This window comes from Epargyreus clarus, unplaced genomic scaffold (genome assembly GCF_041222505.1).
Source record: "Epargyreus clarus isolate Ecla_fem2 unplaced genomic scaffold, WU_Ecla_fem_2.2 ptg000027l, whole genome shotgun sequence".
Lineage (NCBI taxonomy): Eukaryota > Metazoa > Arthropoda > Insecta > Lepidoptera > Hesperiidae > Epargyreus > Epargyreus clarus.
Window position 1 is genome coordinate 1728938 of NW_027332234.1, and position 18339 is coordinate 1747276.

Below are 18339 nucleotides of genomic sequence, written 5' to 3' on the forward strand. Positions count from 1 at the left end.
TATTTTGCGTAAGTCTTAAAAACAACGCACAAAGAAACATCATGGGAGCTGCGTGTGCAAGCTTAAGTAATTACTTCTAATGGTCTGATTAAACGATTGCAGAGATTACATTGGCTGTAAATTGATTTTACATGTATCTGGCAATGTTACTGTTTACTTATCTTGATTGTAATCGATCATACCATAGTACTGACGTCGTTGGTATAGGTAGGTATTGTACCAAATTGAAGTGACTAATAAACATTAAATTATTACTCGCCCCTTGTTTGTATGTACGGAAAAATATCATCTAAAAAGTTTTTGCCTAGCGCTAACTCAGCCTCTACCTATATTTTTATCGGAGGTCCGAGGATCGCATCCTCTAATATTTCTAAGTTGTGTGCGGATTGAATAATAATTATTACTTGCTTAAGTGGTAAAGCAATTTATGCATCGCGAGGAAACCTGTGTGTTTGACTATTTTTAACAAAAATCTCAAGATTGTGTCAGTCTACCAATACGCACATGACTAGCAAGGTGGATTGTGGCTTAATTCCTCTCAATCTGAGAGAAGACCCAGCAGTAGAATGTTGACGACGTTTGTGTTATTGGTGCCGCCCGATGTATATTTTGAGAGAGTTGTTTTCTTAAACAATACTTTACGTATCTATTATTATGACCCGTTCAAAGATTATGTGTCGACAAATTTGGACACTACTGACGTAATAAAACAAAAATCGCTATTATGTCTTGAAGCCCGCATATGACTTTGCGATTTACCTTTCGTGGTACCACGCATATCAGTCGAATGGCTAGTAGCATATCGATGGCGTGTGAGCCTCCGATGTGGCTGTATTCGCTTCCTGCCGCCGGCGGACCGTGAAACGCACAGGGTGTAAACTACCCCGGCAATGTCGACATGCTCCACGGATTTGATGGAGGTAGAATTATATTTTTATTATGACGTATTTCATACGGCATTATTTCCATTACTGGTAGTAGGAATAACATTGGAATTTGGATTTTTTCCTGAAAATACAAACATTAGGTATATTTAGTAAAAAAGCATTGAGTGGGTACAAAATATATTTTATATGTGTTGAATGTTAATATTGAATGTGAAAATAAATCCAACACATCTCATAATTATGCTAAAATCCCTCAAGTCTTTGTGGCCGCAGGTCGTGCCAAATACCCTCCGTTGTTGGATAAAAATACTAATAGCAACTAAGCATTTAGTAGCATATTTCATAAATTTATACAATTTCTTTAAAACTCTTATTTTATTATACGTTAAATGATGTCGTCAATCCCAAGTGCCACCTATCGGGAACATTTAATAACGCGATAAAATCGATTACGCAAACGCGGATACCAATCAATCGATAACTGTTTTGTAGACGATTGACACTGATTGCGATTGATTGGGTTTCACGTAAGATCTTCGATATGTATAAAAGTTGATATTCATCAACACTTAACCTTTGATAAAAAATACTTAGAAAAAATAATGCTTAGAAAAAAAACATGAGTTACGCAAGCTGAATCAAATTTAGATGCTAAAGTATTTAATAGAAACAACATTTGTCTTATAAATAAATCTAGATTAATTTAAATTAAGATCCTGTAGTCGCACAGGTCTCTATGAAACAGAGAGTTGTCGGTCAAGTCATAAATTCTGAACTTTGACTTCTAGTATAGGTTTAGGTGTTTATGTACTGTTTGTTTTATTTTTGCAAGATAATTTTGTTTGACTTCATGCATTGAATTTTGAAATTAAACAATGCTTAATTATTTATACATAACAATTTATTAGAATTCCGTTTCATGTTGATCACGCAAATCAGATTTTAAAATCTTATTCTCAAGTATATCTGTAAGATAAATAACGTTTTCTACACTCATAGCTCCACACAGGATTCCCTGTGTCATCGGTGCCATGGTTGCACACAACAATGTGTACTTACATAAATACCCAGCCTCGGAACGTTATTCTAAATCATCATTGAGTTCTGTGAGCTGTCTCGCGAAGGTCATAGGTAGACGGCAGTCACTGCGTGTCAGACCATATAATGACCGCTCCATCGCGCAGGATAAAATATTTATGTCAAAAATCGCTCACCAAGGAAGTCGCGTGCAAAAGTTAGCTGTTAAATAAAGCGTAGGAATCGGTGAAAGCCAATGGTATATTGAACGTTTTATAAGGAAGTTTGACATTTATTTTATGTTTTAATAATTTTTATATCATCAACCCATTACTGCTGGGTACGCGGTTTCAAGCGCAATTGGTATGTTTCGAACAATTTCGATTTTTTACTTTCTAGCGCTGTTTCTTTTTTGTTGAAAGATACCTTGTGCATTTTAATTTTATTATGATACTTTGAATGATTCGTTGTTTTAAAATATGATTTATTTCGAGACATAATTATTATTTTTGGTTAAATTGAACTTATCTTATTAGGTATATAGGACATTCCAAATTATCTGGCACTGACGTGAAAGCCCCGCAGACCAACACCAGGTGGACTGTAACTGTGAAACCGTTATTAAATATGTATAAACGATAGGCAGTATAGGCGTATACATAACGTTCATATCATAGAGGCAGCGGTGCCACAAAGAGCCATCTGCCTATCAGAAGACTCGGTTAATTAGCCCCCTCCCCACCCCCCACCGGCGTAGCAAATTGCAGGCCGCGAGAACGCTTAATGATAGCTTAATTGCCTGTAATTCGAACCGATGTTAGTTCCACAACAAAATTATAGAGCCCCCGTGCACGGAGGTTGCCGAGTGTGTGAATTCCGGTTACTGTTTTCGTAATGCTTTCGGTCGAACTCGGTACAATATGAAAGCTCGGGTTTTACCGGAAAAGATTATAATTAAGAATACAAAAGAGGAATAAGTAAAATTGTCCTATTGCTCTATGTTTAGGGCCAAAAAGAATAAAAAGTAACTTAGATATACCTAAGAATAAAAAATGTTTGTGCACTTGATCCTTTTTCAATGCTCATTTAATCTTACGAATTGCTACAATTTTTATCCAGTGTGCTAATTTCCTTACATCATTGTACGGCTATAGAAGATTTAATTTAAAATTAAATTAAATTAAAAATTAAAATAGTTTAAACTTTAATCGTTATGTTTGTAGTCCATGAGCAAAATGACTATGACATAAGGACAAAAAGTCGTACTTATGGATAGACAGAAGGTTGGATACAAACATAGACAAAATTATAAAGGTTTCGTTTTTATATTAGACACAGAACCTAAAATTCGTCATAATGTTGAACGACGAACCCAGACTAATTCATAATAATTTCTATCCCATGTTTCTATTATCTCGAATGTGGGACAATTCGACATAACAAATCCACCTGGCTCCTAAGCCGTGGTTCATGGCTGTTCGTAACTCGAATTGATAGCAATTAAGAAACGCGTGGGACGGCCGCCTAATGGTGGTCGAGATAAAGTGGTAATTAACGAATCAATTCGATTATAGTCGGCAGCTTTGTACCGCGGAGTAGGCTAGGAGTTTGAGCGTAAATTACTTCACGTTTATTGCCACATAAGCGTCTAGGAATACGATTCGGCGTATGCTTGCAATTATGAAAATGGAATTCATTTATCTGTGCACTAAGTAGTTATAGGTAACTGATAATGCCGATGTTAATTGTTAATATTTTTTCTTTTAAGAGCTGTTTATTCACTAAAAGTCTTTATCTATTACGTAATTACTTTAAAATTAGTAAGTATATCATCTGATAATGAGATAAAAGTATTGAATTTACTTTCAATAATATGTAAGCAAAAAGTGGTAATAGTCCTTCCTATAATTTACCCCCCGGTAACCTTAATTAAATACTTAATAATTAAAATATCGACAGGCAAGAGCCGAAGCATGCCGTACATTCACTGTTCTTTCGACGTCATTAAGAGTTTCTTTTGTTACAAAAACGTAATGACCGATGGTTAGACGGAATAACAATTAGCAAGCGGCGACAACGACTTTACGATACGTAATTGTGGCCAATTACCATGGAGCACTTGGACTAGTGACGTGACAACACGGTTTTAGAAAACTATAAACAAAGAAATAGATCGATAGAAATGAAATAATCGGACAATATTAAAAACATATATTGCAATAAATATAAAATTAGGTATGTTTTTCAAAAGTTTGGATTAAAATGTTTTATTAAAATAATAATGTAAGTTACCTAACTCCTACCTAAGGAGATTAAATCAATTAATCCATCAAGAGTATAAACAAGGACTTATGCATGCCATTTACAACTTGCCATGCCATTTTGAACAACTTTATTATTTATGCATGCCAATTTTTTAAATTGATGTTAAAAATATTTAGAATTTTGATTTTTCATAACCCAAACTAATCCGCAATGTAAAGCATGTCGGAATATCCAGGCTTCCCCAATAGACAAGCCAGTGCCCGGCGGTCGGATATAAAAAAGGGTTCCAGCAATATTTTAAAATTTCAATCGATACGTACCATAACATCACTATACCAGCAAACAACTCGCAGATACCACCCTCGTAGTAACTACAGTTTAACTGAAATACCATTGTGTGGTTAAGCTTGCTACGAAGAATCAATTAACTATTTCGATATAACAAGTATTATATCTATTAGCGATAAATTACTTTTAAATCGTTAAATACAAATACATTTAACTACTTAGGGACCTATGTAGTAGCATGCCCTTATGCTTTTTATGTATTTTTAGAAGCTTTCTCATAATTGACTTATTTGCTTTATATATTGTATTGGAGGGTCATCTCTAGCAATACCATTTAGCCTCAATATATTGATCTAAAATCACATTAGAGGCGTTTGGCGAATGACAATGCATGATTAGACTAATGACGTCATTTTATACTCCCCAATATGGCGGACCTATTATTTTTATGCACCAGTAGCATTACCATGAGATGGCATAGAAACGCCACTATGGAAATGGTAAATAGAAAACTATTGTCATTTTGCTAGTGAATAACATAACTACTATCGTTACGGTATTTCTTGACAACGTCTGTCAAATTAATGACTCATGGGACCGAATTTGTATGGCAATAGATCATAATGACATTCGCTAGCGATTTGATTTCGATAGGTTTTTTACGTATCGAGTTACGTCACTACGGATTTAAGTTCTACGAGTAACCAGAGGCGCTGTACAATTTTTCATACATTTATTTTACGCAGTCGCTAGCGAGTAATACTTTTGTAAACTCATGGTAGTCCTACACCTTGAGAATAGTATTTAATGAAAGGGTTTTCTAAGAAGAATACGATTATCAAAATGACGTTACTAAATAGCTTATTTCTAAAACATTTTCTTAATAGAAATTTATTATCCTTATAAAATATGATATAACAGACGAAACATTCCAAATCGTAACACACTCCCGGCCTAACGGAACTGGAAATATTCGAACAAATCTTTTTGTCGAAATAGCCAGTAAAATTTATTTCTGAGCTTTGAGATATCGTTCTCATTGACATTCGAGTCCAAAACGCTGGCCGTGTTATCTGCCACTAATGAGAAGTTTCAGCGTGTTATCTCGTATGAATTTATAGAATTACATCTCTTAATGTGAAGCAGACATTTATTTGGATATAACATGAATATATGGTATTAAAGATTAGGACTTATTTAAATCTATGCGTAATATTGCAGTACCAAACGAGAAAATAGAAAAGGTACTAGACTCGTTTTTGCCTATTTAAAATGAAGTAGATAATTTAAGCAGAACTCTTGTTTATTATCTGTTATCTAAAAGTTATGATAAACTTTCAGATTAAGAATAGGTAGTAAACGTGTCTTATTTTATAAAGAGTTGTTGATATACTGCCTGATAACCTATCCACAACTAGCTTGATTGATGGCATGTACGACATTTAAATAGGTTAACTTAAATAAGTTATAGGTAAGTTTATAAAGAAGACAGCGACACATTATTGCAATTAGGAAAAATACTCTGGTGGATGGACGGTTTTCGATTGAGATGGGCTTAAATATACACTTTGGTGACTAAAAAAATTTAGAGGTGACGAATGGACCTACATCATTTTAGATATTAGGGGTCTAAGAATCTCATATTTTTTTTAAATTTTGCCGCATCCTTGAAATGACAGAAAGATTTAAATACCTACATGACTTAAGAAGAAGGACTTGTGCGCTTTAGCCTAGGTATATATCCTCCAGATATTAATATATAATTATTAATATATAATTGATTTATATATAACGGATTAATATATAATTGAGTGACATCAAAAATGCTTATAGTTATGTTCTAATACATGAATCTATATGCATATACATATTTTACCTACTCGTCAAATATTAATTTGAAACACATTAATGAAACAAATCATAGCTACACATCACGGATTGACATCGTGCCGAGCTGAACCCATCCCAAACACCCACACCGTGGTTATTATTGTCAGCAATTATGTGGCTTTGTTCTCGAGGTGTTGCTGGCGCCGGGGGGCGGCGCTAATGTGAGAGCTAGGGATCCAGCGATATTATATTGTTTGAGTAGGGTTGCTCTTTTAGCAATTTAAGATAATTGTCTAAAGTTTTAACCACATATTTTGTTATTAACACTGGCAATTATAGATACTAGGTAACTCAATTTTTGTGTGATTATAGTGCAAGCTTTAAAGTGTACCTATTTAAAAATATACTTATTATGTGTGAATTAATTAGTATTAATTAGTATTAGACATTAGTAAGATACATTTATGGCACGGGTATCCTACAACTAGGGTACTGGACACCACCACGTTGCTACAATACGCGTCGATAGAGCGTAATGCGTATTGATTGATGGAGACCAATACCATCTATATTGGCGGGGCCGAAATAGAGCTATATTTTTTCGAGAATAACTCATTTTGTCACAAGTTGATAATTAATCTTTTGAATGCACAAATACGTAATAATAACAATAACGTATTTGTTGATAAACTAATAAATTATTAGTAATAATAACAAAATAACTATTGACAATACTAATTTTCCGCTATGCGATCACCCTATTACGTGAGTAATAAAACCTAACCCTAAATTAAAACATTCGGAAATGCCAAGACTTGACTTGAAACAATAAAAGTCAATATTTATATTGTAACTATAAAAAAGAAATCTGAAGATTTTTACTTTTACACTTCCTATTTTTAACATTGGATGGAGAGAAAAAATGTATGTACGATTAGGTACCTAATAGATATTAGATACTTATTATGTTTTTTGTCTTTTATCTTTAGTATAAGATAGCTGCTTCACTGTCGATATTACAGGTAATGTTTAGTAGTATTTACCTACATGTTCAATTTTCTCACGATTTCTATCAACAATCAAGTCAACAACAATCAAAGTATCAAATCGTTAACTTTACAACAATTTCCTGTATCTTTGTTCGTTGGTATATTGCCGATTTCTATTCTATATTGCGGTTCGTCTAGACGTTATGAAACTATTCGCAATTCGCAATTAAGTATGTGTAGTGAAAGTTCTAATTAATCCAATGCAATGTTTCATTGTATTGTAATTTGCAACGGGCGGGTCATTCGATTGTGTCTTTATTGCTACGGCTGTTCATTAAGAAATACTTGTAAGAGTAGTACAAAAGAATAGCATAAATTATAACTACATTAAGATAAAAAGCGGCAATTAAAAATGCATTTAGAAGGAGAATTTTTATGGCTATCGCAAAACGAACACTAGGAATGCAGAAAACGTGTAAGCATGTCTGTATGTATGCAGTAAATAAGAAAATGATAAGATCTTTTGTATTTTTTGAAATGTTGCCACGTTTTTGTTAATAGGACACAGTGAAAGGCCTATAAAAATGCAGAGTTCATATAAATAAATCTTTATTTATGTAATAAAGCCAGGCCGACGGCATTAGTCAGGAAATCAAAACGCGCCGCGAAGTTGTGGGGAATCGATTGGCCACACTTCGCCGCCGAGCCAAAAGCAAATTACCTTCTTCGTTGTCAATGAAAAAAAAACAAATGGCCTTCCGAGAATACGGCCGCGGTTTCAACTCGGATCGCTCACATACCTATCCTTTGTATGTTAAGAATAACGAATCGCCACCTGGGCCCTAATTCTGTGATTTATTTTGCACTCAAATTAAGTTAAAATCGAATCGATGTCAGATTCGCCAAAAAGCCAACGATTTTACGTTGTCATTGTCGTAAAAAATTGCTCGCGAAATCATTTTAAAGCAGAGTTTAAGATGAACATATTTGTATGGCGGTAATGTTTGACCTTAAAAAGTAATTAATTGGTCCGTCCTAAGGATCATCTAGCTCTGACGCACTGTTGAATTTTAGAGAATTCGTCAAATTAAACCAATATTTGGTTCGTGTAATTCATGTTTCAGTCGACTAATACCCTTGTAGCTAAGCGATAAGTACTTAGAAAATAAGGAATTAAATACATTGGATATTTTTTCTATTGGTATTTTATAAATAATTTATACGAATATTATAAGTTACACCCACATTGCACCTTAACTATAAGTTCAGTTACCACTTAGTTCGTATAAAAACCAAATTATTACTGGTCATAAACGTATTTTTTTATTTCAGTAACGTAACTCTATCCAGACATCGATAACATCAGATTGTCGATGAATTTATATCTGCGTTTCAATCGGCTGTAAGTCGATTCGTTCGATTAGCCGCGGACATAAAAAAATAAACAAAAACCAACCTGAATCCGCAAATGGCTTTAATGAGCTATCGGGCGGAGTATCGGCGCTTAATTAAAACACCGAATGACGAATAATTTGTGTGATAAATATAGCTTGAACTTCGGAACTAGAAATAGACGAAATCCTTTTAGCGACTTCTTAAATAAATCAGTTAATCTACATAATACAGATGCATACACGATTTGTAAGCCTTTATTTAAAATCATAGAAGTTATAAGGTGTCTTAATTGTGCATCGTTGATCTTAGAATACTATACACGTAGGTATCATGAACTATGCAATGCAATAGGCTACAGTAGATAAACTTGCTGAAAATCTCAAGGATTCGTGGATGAGTTCCATATTGCATTGCAATTCCAATTTGCATGCATTCCAATTGAGATAAAGTAAGACTACCGCTCATGGCCATTTCTAATCATTTCCAGTAAGAGTAACAGTCAAACTTGAGTCAAACTTTGTTGTCCATGAGGATTAAGTTAGATTGATTTGTATAAATGTCTCACCCCTATCACATACTCCAAGCTAGAACACAGAAACTTTACATTACTGTTATAAGACAGATAGGTGTGGTGGTAGAGCCTCCGGATTCAAACAAAGGCTCTAACATTTCGAAAGTAGGTATAGAACGTGAAAATCCATTAAATCCACATGAATATTAAGAATAAAAATTAAATTCAATATTAGTTACATTATAAAACAAGTAAATGTAGACCACAAAACGACTTAATGTAAGAGCAGTCTTAATTAATAGCGTACTCTACTCATATAAAAGATACCCGCGATGGCCGGCCGGTTGAAAGCAAGGCGGGAATAATTACAAACCTCTAAAACAAAACTAAAAGCACGTAGATTAAAAATGGAAGTGAGCTTTCAATGACGACTAATGAATGCCCTCCATTTTGTCTTTTTTTCGTTTTCTTTTGCTTTTACATTGAGGTATGGGTTATGGCGGTCTGGATACGGCATTTGACGGTAGAGAATAAATTTATTAGTTTTTGATTTAGAAGTGCGTACTGGTAATGGAAAGGTTAAAGAAATATAAGTGTAATAAAATATTGTTTTTGAAGATCGTTCAAATCATGTGTTCATAATTCATTCATTCGTTAAAATTAAATCAATTAATTATCTATTTTCAAGTACCTGGTACCTGGGTATTAAAATTTTCTTCGGAAATTTGTCACTTATAAGTAGAGACCGCAGTAGGTAGTTATGTTTTTCATATTTTAATGGCAAATTTAAAAGTAGATTTTTTAGGACAATAAAATATTTTAGAAATCGCGCATCCAGTCAGACTTACTCCAAGTAGAATCGTGTCCGAAACAGTGACGTCAGCGTATTTTTTATCGATTAAAAATATCTCGGTGGGTTTAATATCAATATCTTCAAATAATTTGAGGCCTGGAAATGCTTTTTGCTGACGTACCTACGTCCGTTACTATTATTTTGAGCACAAAGCTCTCAATATCCTGCTGGATTTGTAATGTGAATTAATAAAGTCCGCTATTGATGTTAAGAATTAACTACAGATATAACAATATGAAATATGTGTATTGTCTATACTTTTTTGCTAATTATTTAGCGATCTGCTTAAATTTTTATATAATGTCAATTCCGTATTTAGTGTAGGTATTTTTCCATGTGTGTAAGTATCCTGGACACATAAAGTTAAAAATACACAGTGGAAACCAGAGGGGAAATTCTTTTGAAATCTTTATGTTACTCTTTTTACTGCGGCCATTAGGAAAAGAGCGTAATGAGGTAGACAAGTACCTACTTACTTACTTTTAAACCTTAAATTTTAGTGTTCATCTATAGTATAGTAAATAACGAGCAATAATATTATACACACATTTATAAACATTCTCAACATAAATAACAAGTTGAACATTAAAATAGCAAAACTTAACAAAAAATGTATTTTACATGTATTTAACGGCCCGCGTGGCGGAGCGGCCACCATACCGGTCTGACGCGCAAGGGGTCCCGGGTTCGATCCCCGGCCAGACAGATTTCTAAATGATGAATTTAGATTTATGTTTCTGGGTCTGGGTGTTTGTGTATTTGTCTATGTGTGTGTCCATGGCATCCACGACACAGGGAATCCTAGTGTGGGGCTGTGAGTGTAGAAAGCGTTTATTAATTACATTAGTTAACTTGAAACTATAATGTATCTACAACTCATACTTCTTTAAGTACGTACAGAACTATTAATAAACAAAGAATAAAGTCTCTTGTATTTTTTGTAAATCCCACAGATAAAGCTCGAAGATAGAGCCCATCTAACTCGACGAAGGCGTCGGTAATCAACCACACACCATAATCAAATTGTGCCACAAAAAATATCTAAATCATCGGCGGGATGCGGCCGACATTAGTGGTACTGGCCACTCACTGATGGCGCGCTCCATTCTTGCTTTTTGTTACAAATCGGATTTTACTGAACATAGATAACATATTTTTTTACGGTTAACTTTTGAATATTTAAAATCGGTAAGATAAAAAATTCCATTCCTACCTTTAAAATGAATTTATCGAAGTCAAATCATTGCATAAATTAAAAAGTACTTTATGAAGCAAAGTTGAACTTAAGTACCCATATTAAGTAAAATATTAACATTTAAAATCTGTAAGTAATTAAAAGACCGGCTCGGCAAAAAGAAACCAACATTCAAATTGATATTCATATTTTAATTGCATTGCCAAAATTACGAATTTGCGTAATAAAGTCCGTTGAGAAGGGTAAAGCTCGGGTAAATCAAAGTTACAAATCGAATAGGTATATAAATAAAATATTTCACTATGGCCGAATGCAACGCGCGCCGAGACATCGCGCCGCGGGAGTGAAAAAGAAAAAAATAAAACAAAATGGAGGCATCGCGCTTTGTGGCCGGCCGCCATTACCAGAGTCCATTACCTTGATCGTAATTACGAGTCATTAGAGATCTGCCCGCTCCCGTGGGGTATTAGTGCGCCGCAAGAGATATTGCCTTTTAATATCTGTAGTCTGTAGTCTGTACAATCAAGTTTGGCATTGAGGACTATTCGCAGTGTTGTGTATGACATATGTATGTTACGTCACAGATAGTGATGTGCCAACAAATCCTTTTTTTACGTTAAAAGTAAATTCATTGAAGAAGAAATGATGTTCTTACTCAAAAACCAGCTCAGAAACAGTTACCTAAAAATTCTTAGTATAATGCATAGGATGAATATCTAGAGGTATAGGTAGGGTACTATCACAAAATCTAAAGCTTTGGGCAAATAAGATTGAGGCTTTGCAATGACTATAAATATGACCTCGTTTTAAAAATTATAGGACATATTATGATAACAGTTTTAAGATCTTTGTTAGTTATATATCCCATGTTTAAGACTAATTACTACTGATTATGGCTAGGTGCACAATAGTTTTAGTTTTAGGTGCCTACTTATTTTTATTATAATGATTTTCCCCAAAAAAGATTACACAAGTTTTGATATCCAGCCAAACGTTCAAATGTTTTCGATTTCTTTCGGGGATAAGTATTCAATACTTATCTTAGTGAGACTGTCATCGTAAAAACGTATCAAAGTATTTTCTCATTTTATAACTTAGTATGGTAAGATTTATCTAAAGTACGTGCTTTTATTATACCCCATATCAATATCGAGTAACCCAACACTACTTTGCAAAAAAGGAATGAGTGCGGTCTGAACTTATCAAAGTGAATATGTCAAGCGACGCCGGCGACGTGCAATTAATTTGCAAGCAAGCAGTGTGAAGAGAACTCGAGCAGAGAAAGCTACTTTGTAACTGCCTTTGTTTTGCAGGATTTTTGTTATATTCTTGGATTCATAAAATATTAAAAAAAAAATGTGAGCCGTCACGGGACGCCTGGCAGATGTGAAATGTCGACATTATTTTGTAAAAGTAATATGCAGAAAAGAACATATTGTGATAGGAACTAAATATGTCATAATGATAAAATAAAATATTACGATTTTTTTCCAGATAACGATGACTATTTATTGAATTCGATTATATATTCACTACTGCATATAGACTGTATATATATACCATCGTATAGCGTGGCGCCACGGCATGCGTCGCCACGCCAGAAATCGGTTTTACGTGCGGCTATAGATGTTTCACATCAAAAATAAAGTGTTAGGTAAACAAAGAAAGAAAGAATACAATAGAAATAAGCAATAAAGAAAGAGGTAAGTAAATATCGACATTTCGGACTTTTATCTTTGTTAAAACAAGTCACATGGTCATATGTCATGATCTTTAACTTTTTTCGAGATCTAGAACATTCTCAATAAACCGCGTAACACTAAGTCATTAGTTTGCCACGCAAGTTCCAGATTCGATGCTCATTACCGGTAAACACTTCTGTACCTACTTATCTGTGTGTCCATGCTTCATGATAAAAGGAACCCTAATGTGTCATTATGATTACAAAGCATTTAGACTTAGAATAAACTATTTATGCCTTAATCAACTCAACTTTACGTCTATATTATTAAAGATCATAGGACAACTCGGGATATTATAATGTGAGAATAATACACGCAAGTCATTGTAATTAAGGCCTTACAATACGAACCGATCGCTGATACCATTGCAATTTGGAGTTACGATTTAATCTACCGCCTTTGTACCGATGTGAAAAGGGACATCACTCGGTGTGCAATTCTGTATTGTAAGCATTGGTCATTTTATAAGTCATCATTTTATAAGTACTTATTAAGTGCGTAGTAAGGGATATACTTTTCCGAGGCGTTCCAAGTTATTCTTTAGGGGTAGTACCCATGTCCGACCTGAGGTAGGAATCTAATTTTTTCTGTGGTTGGTTACTGATTTCCATAGGCGTCAGCAGCCAGTTAGGTATAGTCCGCGCCAAACTGCTAGTCCGCTCTGAAGTTGATGCGAGCAAGTGTAGTCATGCAAGTTGCTATGGCGACGCGATTCATTTCTATATTCAGAGCGGACTAGCAGTTTTACGCGGACTGTACCATTGCGTACACTGCATACTGCATACTCCTTTGCGCCAATGAGTTTTCGAATTCGGCCTTCTAAAAAAACTATGTAGAAATGCGCGCACGTAATTCCATTTGCACATGCAATAAATGTACCCCTCGTAGGTATAAGGCTTGAAAAATAAAAAACGAACATACTAGTACATATGTACAATTAATTTTGCGGTTTCGGAGCGACCAATTAAACTGAATGTTTATTTCTTCCCGCTAATAGTCGACAGAAAAAGTATTACGAATTACCCCGTTTCGAAGTATCCCACGACGACCGGATATTTTATTGTTATTATGTGTTATCAGCTTCAAAACTTTGGCCGGGTAGAAAAAAATAATTAGCCTTGTGACGGTTCGCCGACAAAAACTCACTTATACCTCACGACACGCGAACCTCTTTTTGTCGACAGATAAAATCTAAATGTAATCCACACTGCACTCTTTAATTAGAAACATTACAAGATTACAATCTTCAGATATTATTTATGTCTTAATATCAAGTTTTTTGAGTCGCGTGTATGGAAAGAAAAAATGAATTAATTCTCATGGAAATATTTAAATTGGGGTAAGTGATTAGGTAATGTGTTTTTACCAAGTAGGTTTTGCTATTATTCTTTAATTAAATGGTTCATATTTAGTAGTTACATCAAAATAATATTCAATTAAGTAGTAGTTATAAATCAGCTTAATGATTTAAGTTTTAATTACTAAATAAGTAAAGGTCGAATGCTTTGCTAATGTTCTGTTTATCACATAATATACTTACGTCACGTTTACTTTACGTTACGTTACGTTAGGTTATCGTATCGTCCCCGTGTCGTGTGAACAGCTCTATATGATTGTTGAGGTGTAATTTGGTACGGACGAGGATGCTAGTTTTTGTGGTCGGAATATTGTCATTCCAAGGAGATTTCCAGCTAAATAGACGTAGAAGTTTTTATAACTAGATGACGTTTTTGAAGACTTTTAATGACGGGTTAGATGTCCCAAAGATCGGCCTCTAATGTCCCACATTTTGACGAAATCGCTCCAGAATATTCCATTTATTTCATTACCTACCAATTACATAAGGCATTTATATTTGTCTTGTTTTGTTTAGATTAAATGGTTTTCGGGACAAACTTACTTACGATTTAATGATACACATACTAAATATAAACTTAATATAAATATTATCTGCTTCGTCAACCCATAACTATCCCATACATAGTCTACCGCGTGGCCAACTGCGAATTGGTTTACTTCCCACAACCTTGAGAACATTTTTTTAAAACTCTCAGATATGCAGGTTCCCCCACGTTGTTTTCCTTAACCTATAAAACAAATGATAATTTGTTAGTTATACACATAAAACTTCAAAAATCAGAGACACGTCTGGTATTTGAACTTCGGCGCCTTGATGCAGTGGCCGCGTTTCAACCACTGGGCTATCAATCTTCGAATACATTCTCTTAAATCGATAAAAATAAATACAGATTTATCGATTTTATCGTACCTACCGCTTCCGTATCATTTTTTTCCTTTATCGATGAGTTACGAGCGAGCTGGACCACTCAGCGGAGCGTTGGAGGTCTTTTTATTGTAGCAATAAATGTTTTCTTCGTATCCATAATAAAAACAAAAAATATTCACTTTTTGAATGAATTACGCAATTAATTATATATGCCCTATGCACCTATATCATTATAATATTGCTTTTAAACTTTAATTCTTATTCGTTTCATGTGTAGGTAGAATTAACGGAATTTGGGCCTTTGATTCAGTGAAGTAAACCATTGAACCTCTCTGTAGAAAAAGTGGAAACTAAATTGATCACTGCTTAATTAATAAAAATACTCTTCTATTTTATATGAACTGTACCGGTTTCGTTTTTAAATTATTGACACTACTAAAGTAGAGTTACAAAACGACCTAAATTAGGTACATTTGTATGCGAATAATATGTAATGTAAAAATGAGAAATTAGTAAAGGTCTTCACTTAAATATAACATACAATATTATATATTTCCATACACATTTTTTTTCCGAAATACGAGTACCCTCCAATTATATCTACCTAGCTAGGTATTATTGGAGACACTTCTGTCGCACGGACAGCGAATGTCAATTCTATTTCAACCTACTAACTTGGGCTTAAGTTTAGTACCTTAGCAACTACTATAACTTTAAACATAGTTTAATAAACATACAATACGCAACATTCCCCACTAGGATATAATGATCTAAGGGTGTTCGTTCTCATATATTTATCAGCGCGGATAGCTATCGCATTGAAGGATCAAAGGCAGTGGTTCGCAGGATGGCCGTTCCTCAACATCAAAGGGCAGGGTGTATTTCCACCGCGTAAAGATATTGTCACGCACGAGTGATCGACGGACAGCACAAAGATGCGACGCGGCGGTCGCTTTGTGCGTACATCTCTACGTAGGGTTATCACAATTCAAACCTATATTTTATTTTATTGAACGCTTATTTAATTGTCATTATTATTATTTTTATTGATTCCTAATTTTCTTCTCCCTTTTACGGGGTTAATCCTTCAGACCCACGGGTTATTCCCCAAGTGTATCTGAGTGGTTTATAAAGTGGGTAAGTCAGTCATGTCTGTCGTTTCGTTATCATTATTTGTTAGGAACTTGCGTACTATTCGACAGGTGTTGAGTATGGCGGCTTTTTGCATTGTGTAATATGTTTGAGGTGGAAGGTTAAGGATTTTTAAACTATTTAATAAATGTTTCGGAATGACACCTGTAGTGGAAAGTACCAGAGGCACTATGTAAACTGTCTGTAGATTCCAAATTCGAAGGAGTTCTTCTTTTAATTCAATATATTTGCTTAATTTTTCGGTAATTGACTTTTGTATATTGTGCGTGTTCGGTATTGTAACATCTATTAAAAAGGCAGTTTTAGATTTTTTGTCCAGTAAAGTTATATCTGGTCGGTTATGATGAATAGTTCGGTCAGTGAGGATGGCACGGTCATAGTACATTTTAATTTCTGTGTTTTCAAGTACAGGTTTTGGCATATATTCGTAGTAGGGTTTAGGTTTTTCGGTAATGAGGTTGAATTTAAGGGCCAGTTTCTGATGTATGAAGTGTACTATTTGGTTATGTCGATGGGTGTAGTCAGTCTGTAGTAGAGATGTACAAGCTCCAGTTATGTGTTGGATAGTTTCTGGCTGCCGATGACATTTCCGGCATGTATCAGTTTGTATGTTTTCTTTGAGTATGTATTTCTTATAATTTCTGGTATTTATGACTTGATCCTGTATCGCTATTATAAATCCTTCTGTTTCTGGGAATAGGTGTCCTAGTTTGAGCCATTTATTCGAAGCTATTATATCTATGTGTGGTTGTTCAAGGTCATATAAATGTCTTCCGTGAAGTTCTTTTCTTTTCCATGTCTGTTCTTTTTGTCTTATATGTTCAGCAGGTGTTTTAAATTGGATTTCTCTGTGTTTCAGGTTGAGGGGTGTATAATTATCATCTGTATCTATTATTGCTAAATGTACTGCGCTAGTTTCCATTTTGTTATAAAAGAACTCTCTTAAATTTTTTAATTGTTTTTGCCAAAGAATTATTAGATCAATAAATCCTCTTCCTCCTTGTTCTCTTTTTAATGTCATTCGTTCTATTGCTGATTTTGGGTGCAGGTAATTATATTTTGTAAGAACTGTTCTCGTTTTTATTTCTAAATTCTTAATATCTGTCTGTGTCCATTTAATAATACCAAATGAATATGTTAGGATTGGAATGGCGTATGTATTGATCGCTTTTGTTAAATTACGTGAGTAAAGCTGCCTCTTGCATACTTGTTTCACCCTCCTAATGTACTCTGAACCAAGTTCTTGCCGAATTTTTGTGTGATTTATAACTTTTGCCTGTAGGATACCTAAATATTTATACAAATCATCTTTATCCATAGCAGTGATAACTACGTCTTCATCAATATTATAATTGCCTCCAGTAATTTTTCCTTTTTTTATGTGCATAGTTTTACATTTGTCTAATCCAAAAGTCATATTAATATCTTTGCTGAATTCTGTGGTTACCTTTAACAGTTCTTTCATTTCTTTTTCAGTTTTGGCAAACAATTTGATGTCGTCCATATACATTAGGTGGGAGATTGAAGTATCACGTGTAAGACGGTAGCCTAAATTATTTTGTGAGAGAAGACGTGAGATTGGATTAAGAGCCATACAGAACCAAACAGGGCTTAAGGAGTCTCCTTGAAAAATGCCATTTCTAATGCAGATTTTCTCTATTGTCAGCCTTTCTACACTTGCTGTCAACGTTAATGTAGTCTTCCAATTAGCCATGGCATTCTCCAGGAAGGATATAATTGCGGGGTGTATTTTATAGATGTGTAATACGCGGATTAACCAAGAATGAGGGACACTGTCAAACGCTTTTTTATAATCAATATAGGTAATGTTTAGGTTTCTGCTATTTTTGTGAGCATGTTTAAGTATGGTGGAATCGATAATAAGTTGTTCTCTACATCCTCTGTGGTTCTGGCGGCATCCTTTCTGTTCTTCGGCTATTATATTGTGTTTTTCCAGGTGATGAACTATTTTCTTTGTGATGCAGGAA